We start from the raw sequence: 18725 nt of genomic DNA on the forward strand, positions 1-18725 counted from the left end.
CGTGTCATACAACTTTAGTTACGACATTTGGGCCGTGGGAGTTTCGATCTTATCATCTTCACTAATTGAAATTGCTAAAGTCTCAATGAAAATGTCAGTGAGCTCCTCCAGAACCTTCTAAAATGAACTTCCAGCCTGCCCTGAATTGATTATTATACTGTGTATGGTTTTATGCTACATGTTCTTTAGGACCTCTGTAAACTAGGATGAAAATCAAACTTTTTTAGAATCATACATAATGCATCTCAATTTACAAGGTCAAATGGATCTACAATAGTAACAGTGGCGTTATCACCCCTTAGGGTGAAGAAGTAATTGGTAGCCTCTTTAAAAAAATGTGTATAGCCCCTATTGGCCGGCCTAATATGAATCTGTTCTGTTATTTATGAATTAGATCTTGCTTTACTTAAGTAAGTCGGTTGTCTAAAATGTTAGAAAACTGTGTAAAGTATATAATTAGTCAGCTTAGGAGTAGATATGAGCTAGGATTTTAAGGTTTCTTGTCTTTTTTTCCAGACACTAACTACAATAGTTTCAATAGTTTCAAAAAAAAAATCAGGAATAGATTCCCATGTCAGAATGTCATTATATACAGTTCTCAGTTGTTCTCTTTGTTGCCTTATAAGATTGTGAAGGAAGACCATCATTACCTTTAACATTCTCATTCGCGGACTTTATATATATATATGGCTAATTCCTATTCATTGCTGGGTTTGGTAATTTGTGCCAAGCATTTTTTTCATCTGTCTTTCTCTGTTTCTTTCAGGATGATAACTTTGAGTTTTGCTTGGTTCGTACCTTAGTCATGGGATCTATGTTATGTTATGATAGGTTGTTAAGTTATGTCATGTTATGTTATGCTACATAATCCCACAAAGCACACTGCTGGCCAGAAAAAGATATCCTGGCGCTGGACCTCCCAGGTCAGAGATGGCAGAAGTGGAATTATGGCATGGTAAACAAGCAAATCTTTAGGTTTTTCCTGAACTGCTGGAAGTTGGGTTCAAAGTGGATGAAGAGAGGCATCTAATTCCATTTCCAAGGGAAGAGACAAGTGAAAGCTTGTCCTCTCCACCTAGCACACTGGGCACGGAGCGTTCTGCCAAATTGAAATGAAACTAGCTATTTCCGAGTTGATTCCTATTTTTACTGCGACTCTCTAAGAGGATGGAGAGTGATACGGCATCAAATGCAGCAGCTAAATATAAGAGGACCAATGCTGCATAGTTGCCTTGATCAATGATCATCCTAAGACTGTCATTGGCAGTAACAACAACAGATTCTGTGCTAGAGTAAACGCATAAAGCAGATTGAGAGAGGTCAGGAAGAGAAATAGATTCAAGGTATATAGGGGTATATTATCAAGAATGGGCGCTTTTATCGGCAGTTTCCTGCCGATAAAAGCGGCAATAATGGGCTTGATAATATGCTCTATGAATTCCAATCGAAGCCCATGTTAGATGTCTTTACATCTAACATGGGCTTCAATTGGAATTCATAGAGCATATTATCAAGCCCATTATCGCCGCTTTATCGGCAGTTTCCTGCCGATAAAAGCGGTGATAATGTAAAGCCCATTCTTGATAATATGCCTCATAGTCATTTAATTTAACAATCATTTTCTCCAGGACTTTGGCAGACAGAGGAAGAAGAGAAATTGAGTGATAGAACTGAGGATTCACTGAAGGTTTTTTAAGTGAGGGAGTGAGGTGGGGGTGTTTCCAAAAGTCAGGCAATACCGCTGTTTCAATAATGACATTGGTCAGTGCAGGAAGATGGCAGACAATTCGGGTAGCTCCTTGTATAAGAAATGTGGGTTGGCTGGGGTCATCCCAAGAGCTTTAGTTGAAATTAGAATGGTTTCAGTTTCCATTTCCAGTGGCAGCTGAAACATGGAAAGTGATGAGTCGTTTTTGGCATAAAAAGTGATTTTAGTATTTGATCTCACTGATAGAAGGCTGGGGTTCAAAGTTAGCTTAGCTACATTATCTAGAGCTATAATTTTACTGTAACCACGACTTGACCCATGACAGATATGAAAAGGTGGGCTCAGCTCCCTTTGAATGTTTTTGGTTGTGTAGGCTTGTTCAAAATAATTGCGCTTCTGCAAATGCCATGTATTTTACAAAATTACCCGTTGCTGGTAATGCATGCCTGGTTTTGCATCCTGATGGCTAAAATACCCACCTTCATCTGACTTAATCCCCCTTCCATGTCTCATTTGACAAATGTACCCAATCACCCTATAACAGAGGTATGGGCATGGCAGATGCCCACCTTTATTACTGTACGGCCCACCTCCTGGTGGTCAACAAGTGGCTGAATGGCGGATGGGATGACCCAGCGTTCCGACTAGAGGTAACAACTATGGGGTTTGACAATATCAGAGGTATGCCTTAGAGAAATCCCATCCCCTTGCGCCTTCCAGAGCCAACTCATGTGATTCTTCTGACTTGGGGTTCAGCATTAAGATGGACCACTGGGGCGATTGGGTCATGTGGGCGACTTCCCAGTGGACATGACAATGTCTACACCATTCGTAATCCTTAGTTCGATTGAGAGACAGGGATAGAATTGGGATCTTCACAGTGGGAGACATGCGACAGTGATCACACATTAAATCATGTCAATATCTTCAAAAAGAATGCTATTGCCCACTTTATAAATCCCAATTATTGAAATCCCTACAACTGTGCCTTTTTATAAAAGAGAAGGGCATCTCACAGATTTACAGGACTCTCATATATAACTCACCAGATTGGTTTACATCCCTGCGATTCCAATGGGAGAAATGGCTGAGCCCCCTGGATTACTCTGATTGGAGGGACACATGTATGACTTCACGAGTACTGGTTATTTTCTAAAACTCCGTTTTATGATCCTAATTTCCTACACACGACCTACCTCACACCCTGGAGACTGTGGCAAGTGGGTGAGCCAGAGACTCTCATGTCGTGGTATTACCCAGAACCACAGGCATATTTCTTTCACCCGGTCTGGGAATGTCCCTGAAATGCACAATACTAGGAGAACGTTTTTGTCACCCTCTGTGAAGTACGGGAGAGACCAGTGGTCTGTGCCCAGACGCAGCTCATCTAAGAGGGCAGTGTGATGGGAGACAAGGCTCTGGTGGGGATTGAAACTGTGCACGCTAACAGGGACATTTCAAAGCTCTGGAGCTCCTCTCCTCCCATGGTTCTAGAGGAACAGGCAATGGATTGGAGTGCCCGGCAAAAATAAGCATTCTATACATCACAAGGATGCCCCAAGAGACATAAGACTATCTGGGAAAAATGGCTGCATTACCGGGGAATGTCCTAATACAAAGTCAAAATACTGTCTTCCATGTAGTCTTTCTGAATATGCAATGCTATCCATAAGTATATTGTTATGCAATATTGTGGCATCTGTTTCAAAACAATAAAATTCAGTTAAAAAAAAATAATAAGTTAACAAGCCATTCTAGTATGTGATACTTCCGAATGGCAAGCCTGTAACGTACTCTGTCATCGGGTGAGTAGTGATTGATCTATTCCGCTAAAACTGGTTGCAGTGGGTCTTAACTGCATGCAGTTAGTCAAAATACCATGGCATGGAAATAGACCTTTAGTGGATCTGAAATGTTTTAAGTGGTGCAACTGATTCTAAGACAGTTACCATCCACATGTTAAGGATGGATACCACAATATTAACATTTCAGTAATTGTAGAAGGAGATATGTGCTGATTCTACAATCTCAGGGGTGAGTTTAGACTAGTCCTGGGACCTTTTAAAAACAGGTTGGTCCAGAGTTTGCAGGTGAGTGCCATTGGATGGGAACCTGAACGACACAACAAAGGGGGGCAAACGCGTAGTGAACACAACATTAGCAATATTGGAATATACAGGATTTCGTAAGTGCTCTGCAATGTTGGTGGGCTGTGGATGGATAATATATAGGCCTAGGGAGACCAAATACTTATTTAGGATAGTGGAGCGAGGGTTAAGGCTGTCAGCCGTATGACTATGATGATTGAGGTCATCCAACAATATGAAATTTGATGCAATCTAGACATAGGAGCTTTGAGATTCACTAGTTTGAAGCTGAAGGTTGACTTGATAATGTAAGGTTTGTAAATGGTATCACCTACCACAGAAAATAAGGGGGTGATCTGCACCTTAACGATCCTGCATTCAACATCATTGATGAGAGATCATTTTGCATGCAAAGCTTGAGTGGTAAATTTAAGCCACCCCTTCTCACTGCTTCATGAAGTGTTCATGCTAATGAAGGAGAAGCTAGATGGTTAACATATCGTCCAGATTGGCCCCAGATGTAGCCATCTTTCAGATGTAAAAAGGGAATCTGGATTACGAGGTTCTAAAACGTTTCAGGTGTCCAGATGGTGCTTGGGAAATGACCTAACATTGATTGAAAAGCAGGTAAAGTGTGTGGAAGAGGAAGGAGAGTGTGCAGATAAATTCGCTGGTTAGGGACTAAGGGGCAGTGGGATCTAAAGTCCAAAGATCATGAACCGAGTAAACAATAAAATGAGTTGCCTGTTTTGTCAATGATCCAATGTCTCTGGTGCAAGGTGCAGTCTGAGTGTGGACGGGTGCGGACAAGCTTGCCCTTGGTGTGTTTTTGGCATGCTACTGGCATATCTGGAGCCCGGATGTGCGCTAATTCCAGTGCAGTAAGGTGCCATCAGACCAGAGGGCATGTCCCCCATGTGTCAACTGGATTGCTACAGCTTGTATAAGGTAAAAGTAATATCCGATTCTGGCAAGTTCCAGTTTTTGTAGCTCAAGGTAATAGTGTGTAAGCATGTTACATCTCCCCATAGGCTCGTTGACAGTCTTGCCATTGACTAGTTCTTCTCTGAAATACAGGTCTTTCAAACAGTCTTGTACTCTCAGCTGATACTAAAGGCAGCATCTATATATCTTTCTGCATTTCTTAGTTTGTCTATCTTGTTTTCGTGCAGAAAAATAACCAATGAGTCTACCCATTAATGGGTTTTACATGTGTCCCAGACAATGGCTACCTTGGCGCATCCACATTCACTTTAAAAAAAATCCTCAATAAAAATACGAGCATCTCGTGTCCTAGGCTGATCTAGGAGTGATGTATTTGAATGTCCATCCTCGGGTGTGAGGACAATACATATTTAGTTCAAATTCAATTTACATAACTGAATGAGGAGAAAAATCGTTTCAGATAACTTCAACTTTTCTGATTTTAATTTGCTATGAGATAAAAAAAAATCCAAACGTGCTTCACGGTTAAATGTCTTTAAAAAACATGCGAATTGCTTCAAAGATGGGTTTTTGGTTCTCCTGGGGTCTATCAGAAAATATTCCGCCTTTAGACATGAAATTAATTTTTGGGTTCTCGGTTTTCGTTGTCTTTTATCTTTCCTGGAGGACTCTAAATTAGTTGACTGCAAAAAATGTAAATCGGCTCCCATTATCAGATAGCTCTTTGATTCCATTCAAGACATTCGAAGTCCTCATAAAGACAAGCAATCATTCTCCATGGAACAATAACAACTAATTAGTACGGAAACTCAATCATTGATTGAACCCGTGCCATCACCCACTTTCCTGCAGTATCTGAGGTTGATTTAAGGACACTGAAACTTGGAACACGCTTTAAAACATGGCTACGTCTCCACAAGCAGCTTTTGCAGACGAGGGATAGGTAAGGGGTAGCCAGTGGAGGCCACAAGTATTTGTTTTATTACTTATAAAGTGAGCCTCTTGGAAACGACATAATCTAGGGGCGACAGTCCATTAACCACCTCTTTAGAATTGCATATGACCTGATTATTTAAGCTATTGGCATTGGATAATATTTCAAGTAGCCATAAAGACTTACACGTAGTTTAGCTTGTCCTGAACTTTTAACGCACTTCCTAGTAAGAGTAAACAAACGTATTAGGAAGTCAATTAACAGCGGATGACAGTGTTTTAAGTATTTATATGAACCAGGGGTCAAATATTGACTAATACTGGCATTCCGTGGTTGGTAATTAGAAGCATTTAGGTCAGTAAGCGGAACAGAAAGTAGTGAACTTGGGGCTAAATCTTATCGGTCTTTGAAGTACAATTATTTACCAGTTTCCCTGCCACACCTTATTTTAAACATATTTTAGTGAGTTTATGGCAAGTGTCCAGCTGAAAGACTGTTCCATCAGTTTACCTTGCATTTACCTTTCATGTGCACTCTAGAAATTTTTAGTGCACATCTTCACAGAAGGAACTGGAAGAATTTCCAGCTTTCAGAGTGAAATAACATGAATTAGGCATTAGCCATAATTGTGGATCAAATCAGAGGAGGTCAGATCCTATCCTGAGACTTTGTATGCTAACAATTCATTAATGAGAGTTTCAGAAGACTAGTGGTAGTGGATGTAATTGATGCGAGGCTTTATGGCACAGTAAACAGCAGGTGATACTTATTGGTACATAAAGCTGAGTTTCTCACTCAAATTCACTGGGCTTGAACCTGTGGGTGCTACAATGCACTATGCGGCCATAAATAACGTGAGGTTTTTATCTATGATACATATGCATCTGAGGTCATAGGTTATATATCGTTTCCCTCCAACAGAATCCATTTCACTGTCCACCAAAGGTAATATAGTGGAGGCACAATCTCTGTAGATACCTTTGGAAACATTTAAGGCATAGTTTGGCAAAGTAAAGTAAATACCGAACTGGCAACAGTTATCAACCACTGCAGCCAACTTTGAAACTGATTTGATTTAAAGGCTTCACTGTACCCATAATGTAACATGCATATACAAAGGCAATAGAAATTAACAAGAAATCCATGAACATTGCAGAAGGTGGAGCCAGTAGTAAATAAGGAGAGGAAACTCCAATGGCCATATGTATGAAAGTTACATTTTGCGATTCTCAAATTGCGATTTTTATAGAATCGCTATTTGAGAATCGCAAACTGCTATGTATGTAGGATTTGCAAATAATTTTGCGAATCCTACATATTCCTTAATTGCGAATCGCAAATTGCAATTCGCAATTAAGGAATACCTCCCCATTCATTCCTAGGCCCATAGGAATGAATGGGTAGACATTCTCAATTTGCGATTCTAAATTAGAGAATCGCAAATTGAGAATGCAATTTCAAGGTTTGCCAGGGTGTCAAAAGGACACCCTGTTGCACCCCTGAAATGTGCATAAGTGCCCATGTGGCACACATACATGCCCTTACACATGGCACTTTGAAAAATGCAAAAAAGTGCATTTTTCAAAGAAATCGCAAATTACCACCAACTTGAAGTTGGTGGTAATTTGCGATTCCTTATGGCCAAACTGCACTTTTTCTGGGCCTCATACATTGCATTTAAGGAATCGCAATTTGCGATTCCTTAAATGCAATTGCAAAATAAAGGAATCGCAAATTTGCGATTTCTTATTTTGCGAGGCTGTTTTGCTTACATACATACCACTTAGCAATTTTGCGATTGCAAATGCCGAAATTCAGTGAATTTCGGCGCTTGCGATCGCAAAATTGCCTTCATACATATGGCCGCAAGTTCTAACGCTGAGCCATTATCCGAAATGCTAGCCCTCAAGACAATTATGAGGTGGATGCCAATAGAAGAATGAAAGAGCAGCAGCTGCAACCAAAGCTTTTCTGCCAAAATGTAGATAAGTAAAAGAATGCCATGCAAATATATTGTTGCCGAAGCATCACACACAAAAATCTTGCATTTTTAATATGCTATTGCATACATTGATATCATATGACATATTCTTTTGTTTGTTTGTTTTGGCCACCTCAGCTCCTTCCTAGAAAGTTTTAGGGTGATCTGATAAACAGAAGCTGAGAAAACAAGCATTTGCAATGCAATAGGTCTCACATTAATTAAGTTTGAGCTATTGGCATTGCTAAATATTTCAACACCAATTGCAACAAAAGTCTATAAATTGCAAAAAATTTCTATTTACTTTTGTAGCAATGGTGGCATGCTGTGCTTTAGATGAGTATGTTTAAAATTAAAGTTGCATCAAAAAACAAGGGGGACCCACTAGGTGGCTTTGGACCATGGGTATCAATTATTTTCTAGAGACAAAGGTCCTAAGCCTAGAACATTATTTCAAATCAATGTTATATAGACCACAATAGGAAACTATATACTCTTTTCTTATACCCAGCTGGGCAAAGAATTTATTTGTAAAATATAACAAGTATTCAAAGTTTGAAATGCAATTTCACAACAAACATTTTGGTTTGAAGTAAGGCACAAGCATGTGTCGTACTTAGAAGTAGGAGAGAATTGGAAGGAAGGATACAGAAGAGAGAACAGCTTACTTCAGGCAAGAAAAAGTGAGCGAAACTGGGTACTGTTTTACAGCAAAATTGACAGTAATTCCCAGAGTAGTACATACATACAGAGGTGTTCATAAATTAACTGTATGTCTACTAAACATAGTCGACGGCGTTTCTATCCCGGGCTCAAATTATAATGGGATCATCATCAGGACTTAATATTTATATTGCCTGGTACAACAAAATTATGTAAGCCCTCGGCGCCGGAATTCTCCTCGCTTGCACGTGGGTGTACGAGGGCTGGGTGGCCGGTATGACAGTGGCGACTGACAGGTAACCAGTGGACCGGCATTGCGTCCAAGTATCTTTCTAGCGCGGATCGCGTAATTCACCAACCGCAGCATCGGATAGCTTCCAATTAAGCGCGGATCGAATAAATCATCGACCGCAGCCTCAATACAACAGGACGGGGCACCCAATCGGGAATTGCCGCAATACCTTAAACTGATCCTCATTCGTGACTCTGAACTGTCATACCGGCCACCCAGCCCTCGTACACCCACGTGCTTACATAATTTTGTTGTACCAGTCAATTTTGATGTAAAACAGTACCCAGTTTCGCTCACTTTTTCTTGCCTGAAGTAAACTGTTCTCTCTTCTGTATCCTTCCTTCCAATTCTCTCCTACTTCTACGTACGACACAGGCTTGTGCCTTACTTCAAACCAAAATGTTTGTTGTGAAATTGCATTTCAAACTTTGAATACTTGTTATATTTTACAAATAAATTCTTTTCCCGGCTGGGTATAAGAAAAGAGTATATAGTTTCCTATTGTGGTCTATATAACATTGATTTGAAATAATGTTCTAGGCTTAGGACCTTTGTCTCTAGAAAATAAAATTAAAGTTGCGCCATACTGCGATTGCTGCAATAGTTAATTGTGAATGCGTTAACAATTGATGTTTGCACTGATGGCTGGTGGTGTGTGTGCCTGTAGAAATTGTGCACTGACGACTGGTGGTGTCTGTGCCTGGTGGAAGTGTGCACTGACGGCTGGTGGTGTTTGTGCCTGGTGGAAGCGTGCACTGACGGCTGGTGGTGTGTGTGCCTGGTGACAGCGTGCATTGACGGCTGGTGGTGTGTGCCTGGTGAAAGCATGCACTGACGGCTGGTGGTGTGTGTGTGCCTGGTGAAAGCGTGCACTGACGGCTGGTGGTGTATGTGTGCCTGGTGAAAGCGTGCACTGACGGCTGGTGGTGTGTGTTTGCCTGGTGAAAGCGTGCACTGACGTCTGGTGGTGTGTGACTGGTGGAAGCGTGCACTGATGGCTGGTGGTGTTTGTGCCCGGAGAAAGCGTGCACTGACGGCTGGTGGTGTTTGTGCCCAGTGAAAGTGTGCACTGATGACTGATGGTGTCTGTGCCTGGTGAAAGTGTGCACTGACGGTGTGGTTGTGTGTATGGTTGTGAAATTGTGTGGTTGTGGTTGTGTGGTTGTGGTTCTGTGGTTGTGTGTGTGGTAGTCTTTAATAAAATCTTGATTTTCTCTGCCTATTTTAGGAAAGGCTTCATAGCCTAAAGATACAAATGAGAGTTGTCGGCATTACTCAGCTCAGTGATGACCAGGTTATCAACTCCAGAAGGATGAAAAGCTAAGTCAAATCTACTGGTCGTTGAAAATGTCGACACCAAACATGTCCCTAAACCCCTGCACCAGAAATTAAACTGTCCAATAGTCCTGAATGTGACAGCCAAATGCAATGGACAGTCTGTTGGGTGAAAGGCCAAGCTGAGCACATGACAGTACCTGTTGTTACACCACCATACAAATGCCTCAGCATTCTGAAAGGTGTGTGAGGGGAAGGGTCGCCCTCCATAAGCCCAATTGGGTAACATCAGTCTGTGACCAGGGTGTGCTAAGGATCTTTGAGGTGAAAGGTTACCGTCCAACACACAATTGCTGAGGGCAGTCATATTATCACACCGACCCTCCTCCTCCAACAGAAACGCGTTCAAAGGTCTCTATAAAAGGAGGCTGCCTAAGACCGCTTTGTCCTCTGAAGTCATCACAGAATTCTCCCGCCTCCGCCGAAGCAGTCGTAGAGCACCACCTCCACATATACGGACACAAGATGCGGCTGGTCTGGTCAAGTTTGTGCCGAATTTGCTCTGAGTGCAGAAACGTTCCCTGATATAAGGTACAGTTCATGCATGCCTCCTAGAATGTATGCCATACAGTGCCACTAATCTACACATCCTTGCAAAGGCGTCTTAGAGAGGGACGCACACCCACCGCACATCCCTGCTAGCAGTGTTGGCGGAGACCTTTTTATCAGCGGCGTGGATTCCACCCCCATATTAAATTTTTTTTTGAATACTCCACCCCCAGGGACAGTGTGGTGCAGTGTGCGTGTGTATGTGCAAATCACTGCCGCATGATAGCGTGAATATGCCCCCCAACACCACCACCCGGCTGGGAAGTAAGTGTAGATGTTGGCTTCACTGGTGCATTGTGTGAAAACCATTTAGTAAATACTCCATGCCCCCACATGGAGTCTGTAGATGTTCCCTTAGTAGTGCAATGCCACCTCTGACAGTGCTGTGGGCCAACGACCACATCCCCCAGTAGTGCAGAGCAGTAGAACAGTGTCCTTACACTGGACCCTTCAGTAGTGCACCGCACCGCAGCCCCACCTGGACGGTCCTATGAACTCTGCCCCACTTGCCCTTCGAGTGCAGTATCTCAGCGCCCTCATACTAGGTCCGTGTATGCCCCTTCCATGGTGCACTGCACTGACACTAGACAACAGAGCTGTGTCTGTGGACCCCCATGCCTGGCAGTGTTTGAATGCAGCGAGCCGCCCCAGACAGCCCCCGACGCGTTATGGTAGATCATGCACATGCCGATCTCGTGCAGGAAGCATGCCCGATGTTGTTTGAAGAGCCAGATGGTGAGGATGGCGAGGGTGAGCAGCTGGGTGAAGGTCAGCAAGCTGACACTGTTCTGCCGTAGTTCTCCTCCGCCTCCTGCTCCTTGGCGATCTCCTCCATGGCGCTACTGCTTTCCTCCTGTCCCAGCAGCCCGGGCACTCCCAAGGCCAGGGCGAGCAGCAGCTGCAGGGTTTTCTTAAATCTCACAGACTCCAGTTTCCCACTGCCCAAGCGGCACAGAATGAGGTGCGAGCGCACACCAACTTGAGAGGCACGCACGGCCGGTCAGGGTGAACGCGCAAGGGGTGGGCGGGAGTGAGCATGGCGAAGGTGATTGCGAAATCGAAAGCTATCGCTTTTGGGAAAACAAAGCCGCGAGTGGTGCATGCACGCGCCATATGCTTTCAATTATCGCGCCCGTATATGGGCATGATAATTGAAACCATATGCCAGAAATGCACATAATAGACACCAATAGGCCACGGGCGGAGCTATGTGTCCGCCTCTGACCTATTGTATGCTCTCTTTCAAATAAACACGAAGGCAAAAGCCAATGGCAGGCCGCAAAAGTAAAAACACATGCACAAGCGTGTTCATTTCCAGGGTCCATTTCTGAAACCCGGACAAAAGGACTGTCGCTGCGCAGTGTAACGCTAGGCGCGAGACCTAAAAAGGAGGTCCCAAAATGTAAAATCCCCATCCAGAGTTGTTTCCCGTCCTTCATCATTGTGGGCAGGGAAATATATGTTGCTCCCTCCCGCCTGGAGCAAATATGCCTTCCCTTCCCTGCCTGTAGGAGCATGGGCAAGAAAGACATATCTGCTCCCACCTGGTCATAGATTTAAAAATGCCCCAGCCGGGTGAGAGCAGACTTTTGTTTCCCTACCAAATTAACACATATTGCTTCCCCTTGCTGCCCACAACTAGTTGTTTGTGGGTAATACCCACCCCTGGCCCCTGGGGATGGGGTCCTTGTGGCCCAAAAAGGTTAGAGCTGGGGGTTGTATGCCCCCCTGTTATGCGTCGCACTTAATATAATGGAATTCTGTTGATGTAATGATGTTCTGTAGAGAATTCCAATGATGCATGGCATGTCAAGTGGGAGCACAGAAGAGTGCGAGCACTGGGGCTGTTTCAAACGTGACTTCCGGTATCCTACTGAATTTATCGTATTGTTGTGTAGTGTGGTGCACACACAATAACCCATCCCCTTAGTAAAATTCAGCCCCAGGGGATGGGGTTCCCATGGCCTATTAAGGCATAGGAAGTGGGCCTCTTTTTTACGACACACTGGGGTTGGGGTCCCTGGGGCAAATATAGGCTGTGTGACCCATCTTCCCTTTTTTTATGATATATGCCCAGGGGATAGGATTCTCCGAGCGTATTGAGGCTCAGGGATGGGGGAAAGTGAACACTCCCCTAATATAATTATGATTGGCCCAGGAGGATGTGGAGGGGAGTCACATTCTCTCTCCCCTGTAATTAGACTTTGATGCTGCGAATGGTGTCCACAAGGCACATTTGGGCTTGGTGAGGGCATCCACAAGCCTCCTTCCATAAAAGAAGTGTTTTGGCCCGGGGGATGGATTCCTCCGGCCTCTTAAGGCTCAGGCAACACAACACCCACTCTTATTATGATCACTGTAGGGACTCAGGCGATGGGGTCCCCAGGGCCCATTTGGGTTCAGGATGTTAGGCAGTGTCCCCCCACCATGCGACCTGCCTCCCTCGGCAGGGAGCTGGCTGCCTGTGAGGAGAGCCTGCTTCCTGTGATGCATAAAGCAGGGCCTAGCCGAAGGCTATGTGTGGCTGGGGTTTGCTGCCCACTGGGGACTTTGCTTGTCTGAGAGGTGTTGTACATCACTGATGAAATCTTAAATGACATCATTCATGACATAACTAATTACATCCCTGATTAAATCATCCAATGAGAGTTCTAGTTTGTTTAATACTTTGCAGAATGGCAGGTAAGTAGCATCCTAGTTCTCTACCTAATTTTGCACAACCTCTTAGATGCCAAAGTGCTTGCAAAATATTTATGCTACTAATGGGTCATAGCTGTGCAGAGGTATCAAGCACGTTATGAATGTTCGTGTACAGGACTAGCAGTATGTGTAGATGGCAGTTGGTGACTTGCATATAAGATTTTGGGTTTTGAAAAAAAAGTTTGTAATATTGCAATGATTGTATGTAGTAAATAATAAGTATTGTAAATAACCTTTAGTGTTTTAAGGCAATTATCACATCATGGTAATTTCTATAGACGACAGACAACTGTGTGCACCAGGTACTTAAGCCTTGTACATGTGCATTATAAGCCACCAACACTGATCTATCTATAACATTTTCAGCAGAGTATAAAAAGTTTGGTTGTATGACTTTTAGTACCTTCAGGCCTTGGGTGATCACAGTGAGTAGTCTCTCTATGGAGAGCTTTTGCTTAGAGTGAACACTGTTCTTAGTAAATACAGTTTATTGATCATGAGAGTTTGTCTGACTGCAAACAGTGTGGTACAGGGTAAACTCTCTGCATGGGGTACATATTGTTTATAGTACCCACTTTTCTGCTCATATCTGCTTCAATTTTCACAAGAGATTTCTAATTGTGAAGGGTTTGATACATGCTTATGGATGTCCATAGTAGGGCATTACTTATGTAACATGGCTTGAGTGTCTGGTGGAAGTTGGTTTTCTCTGAACAGTTGTATACAGATTGAACACTGTGTGTAGTAGGGGATTCCCATCTACGTGTGGTTGATTTTCACCATGAGCTCAGTTACCCATGAAGTGTATGGTATAGGCTCAATGTTACACATAAAAGAAGCTTGCTTTTCCGAATGGGTTGTATGTGTAATGGAGTTAATGATGCTTCATATTGTTCTGAGCTATTTTCTATTCACTTTCTTACCTCTAAGCCATATTCCTTTCTAGAGTAATGAGTACTAAAGTAGCTTGGACAATGTCATCAGTGAGGTCATCAATGATGCCATTTAAGATGTCATCAGTGATGTCATTAATTACTATTTTGTGCATAGATAGTTTCGGGGAGATCCGTAAAGAGGGGGGCAAGTAAAAAGGTGAGTCCCAAAACCAGTGTTTTCCTTTCATTTTTCCATCAGAACTTTAGACACATAACCAGGCCAAACCAGTGAACAGATTTACAACAAATCTGGCAGTAAGGCTAGATCTTGGTCTAGACAGAGTGTTTGTTTGTGTTTTGGTGTAAGTCCGTATTAAGAAATTAAGGGCCATATGTATCAAGGCTTTTTTGATTCGCAAAGGCCGGAGTTCGGCGAATTCCGGCCGTTGCGAATCGCAAAAGGCCGTTTTGCATTTATTGATATGTATTAAAAAATCGCATCATAAGGAATCGCATAAATTTGCGATTCCTTATTTTGCTATAGCATTTAAGGAATCGCATTTTTGTGATTCCTTAAATGCTATGTATGAAGCATTTTATTTTAGCGATTTAAGCTTAAGAAATCGCATGTTACCACCAACTTTCAATTGGTGGTAATTTGCGATTTCCTATAAAAATGCACAAATTGGCATTTTTGAATGTGGCATGTGACGCACATACATGCCCATAGGGCATGTATGTGCGCCATATGCACACACATGCTGATTTCAGGGGTGCAGCAGGGTGTCCTTGAGACACCCCTGCACCCTTGAAATCAATCTCATTTTGCGATTAGCAAATTGCGAACCGCAAAATGAAATGCATTTCACAATCATTCCTATGGGCCTCCTGGCCCATAGGAATGAATGGGAAATTATTCCTTATTTGCGAATTCGCAACTTGCGAATTCGCAAATAAAGAAGATTAAGGAATCGCAAAAAAAAATGCGATTTTTTTACATACATGCAGTTTTGCGAATTCTAAATAGCGATTCCTTAAAAATCGCTATTTAGAGTTCGCAAAACGGAACTATGATACATATGGCCCTAAAGCTCGAAAAAATGTATATTTCATGCCGCAGATCACAATGGATTAGGAAATTGTGAGCCACACCTCTCGTTATGACTAGCTGGCCACAACATGAACAGCTAGTTGCAGCTCCCATCTTAGGATTCATGGTCTCAGTATCCATGTCCTCTGTACAAGTTTTAAAAAGGTAGAAGGGGGCAGTGTAAAGGTACCCTGACCCCTTGGATCGCTTGAGAGTGTTGTGAAGGGACCTAAAGAGCTCATGACAGTCCCTGAGATTTCAAAATGAATCCACCAATCTATACAATAATTAAAATATATATATATATACACAAAGATGCACATGCAAACACACATACACACAGACATTCACACAACTACAGAATGCCATATGCACATAGTTGCAAACACCCATACAAATGTTAACACACACACGTACTCACCCACACACTCATAATCACACACACTTACACAATCCACCATACAGACACACCGACACAGCACCCCCACACACACAATCACCCCTACACACATGACACCCCTACACAATCAGAGTCACAGCCATCCTCACATTTCCATACACATAATCACACACACAAACACACAACTCCACACACACCTATGCACACAACACCATGAAATCATTTGTTTATAGATACACACAAAGACACACACTCACATTCACACAACTAGAAAATGCCTAATGCAGTTACATACACCAACACAATTGTTAACGCTCACACACACACAGATACATGTACATAACCCTAAATGCAAATACTAACCTACACACCCACACACTCACACACATACACTTACACAATCCAACACATAGACACACCAACACAACACCCCCAACACACACATTTCCCCTTGCAGAAATGATACCCCCACACACACAGTCACAGCCACCATCACACTCCCATACACACAAGCACACACACCAACACAACTCCATACAATAATTAAAATATATATATACACAAAGATGCACATGCAAACACACATACACACAGACATTCACACAACTACAGAATGCCATATGCACATAGTTGCAAACACCCATACAAATGTGAACACACACACACATACTCACCCACACACTCATAATCACACACACTTACACAATCCACCATACAGACACACCGACACAGCACCCCCACACACACAATCACCCCTACACACATGACACCCCTACACAATCAGAGTAACAGCCATCCTCACATTTCCATACACATAATCACACACACAACTCCACACACACAGACACACACCTATGCGCACAGCACCATGAAATTATTTGTTTATAGATACACACAAAGACACACACTCACATTCACACAACTAGAAAATGCCTAATGCAGTTACATACACCAACACAATCGTTAACGCTCACACACCCACAGATACATGTACATAACCCTAAATGCAAATACTAACCTACACACCCACACACTCACACACATACACGTACACAATCCAACACATAGACACACCAACACAACACCCCCAACACACACAATTCCCCTTGCAGAAATGATACCCACACACACACAGTCACAGCCACCATCACACTCCCATACACACAATCACACACACCAACACAACTCCATGCACTCACACACACATAGACACATAACACAGAATCCAAATGGGTTGAGGCAGGGCTCAGTTCTAGCGCCCACACTGTTTTCTTTGTTTTTAACCGACCTTCTGGGAGAGTTGGCAGCGACTCACTTATTTTTCCCGAAAAAGGGGGGTAGCATTGTGTCGTGCCTACTCTATGCAGATGATTTGGCAATTCTGGATATTACTCTAGTAGGGCTGCAGAGAAAATTGCTCAAATGTAATCTAAATTGAAGGTAAACATGGGAAAAACAAAAATAGTCACGTTTGGGAAAATAACTAAACTATATAAGTGGCAGTTAGGTAATAGCAGGGTAGAAGTCGTGCCCTCGTACAAGTATCTGGGTATGACCTTCACGAGTCAGCTGTGTTGGACCTTGCATAAAGAATTGGTGGAGACGAGGGCATTAGCTACGATAAGGGAACTTGTTTGTTTTAAAAAGACTTATGGTGGTCCTTCTTGAGCTCCCTTTTTAACAGCCAATAATACAGTGGTCCCCAAGCACTGCTATACAGGGCTGAGTTTCTAGCCATACGTATGGAGGAAATCTGGTAGAGGTGTGAAAGTAAATGTTTGAAAAAATTCTTGGCTATCCCCAAAGGTGGAATGTCCCAGGCGATAATATTAGAAGGAAAGTTGCAGGCCTAGAACTACTTAGCCTATAAAACAACTTTGCGATTTTGGGATAAACTTTGGGCCCCAAATACACAGAAGATATCAGCCCTCTGTGCTTTTCAAATAGGAAAGAGTGAATTACAGTGGGCTAGGAAGGTAAAGAAAAGACTAGCAGCCATCGCAGGAACTCTAAAAGTGGAATTAAAAATAGCAGAGGCCTCCCATCTATTGAAAGTAGAATTAAAAACTGCCTGTAAAAAATAATCTAGGTTGGCTGATCTAAAGCATGTAAGGAACAGCCCCTCAGCAAAGTATATGGTAGATGCATGGGAAAATACGAACGCATTTCCATATTTATCTGCACTACCAGACGCCTCGCTCCGTTTAACACTATTAAACTCCAGGTAGCATTAAATGTGCGTTATGTGAGAGCTGAGAAATGTAAGTTTTTTTAGACCGAGAGAATAATTGTACATGTGGATTGCCTTCTCAAAACTTCAATGTACATGTTTTAATTGATTGCCGTCATTTTGATAAGCTTCGTTGCTTGATTTTAAAACCTCTTTTTAAAAGGTATAACATAAACGGCACTTGCACTTTTGTTAAAAATTGAATCTTTTGATGTGGCATGTGCACTAGCAAGATTTCTTAAAATATGTTTGGATTAGTGTCCTAATGTGTTAGGTAGGGGTTAGAGATTTTAGTTTAAATACTCATGACATTTTATTTATATGGTTGTATAAAATATTATTTGGTTTTAAATATATGTTTTAAAAACAGTGTCTAAACATGAATAAAGTATGACATTGACACATAACACACACACACACAACATCATACCATTATTTTTTGGAGAAAAACATATCGACAAAGATACACACATTCACAATCAAACATTCACATGATTACAGAATGCCATGTGCACAGTTACACCCACCCACATAATTGTTAACCCTCACACACACAGAAATACATGTACACAACCCCACACACACATACTCACTAACGCAATCACACACATACAATTACACATTGCAGCACCTAGACTCACCCACACAACAGCCCCACACAAACACACAATTCCCTCTACACTCATGACACCCCACACAAAGAGTCATAGCCACCCAATACTTCCATATACACAATCACACACACCCACACCTCCACACACTCACACATACATGGCACACACACACACACATTACCCTCCCACAATTAGACTAACGTCCACCCTTACACACACACACAGACAACCCTCACACACAGAGTGGCCTTCACCATCACAATCATACTGATACAGTCACACACACACACATCCACACAAGCACACATACTCACTTACACAC

The sequence above is a fragment of the Lissotriton helveticus genome, chromosome 6, assembly GCF_964261635.1.
Source record: "Lissotriton helveticus chromosome 6, aLisHel1.1, whole genome shotgun sequence".
Taxonomy (NCBI): domain Eukaryota; kingdom Metazoa; phylum Chordata; class Amphibia; order Caudata; family Salamandridae; genus Lissotriton; species Lissotriton helveticus.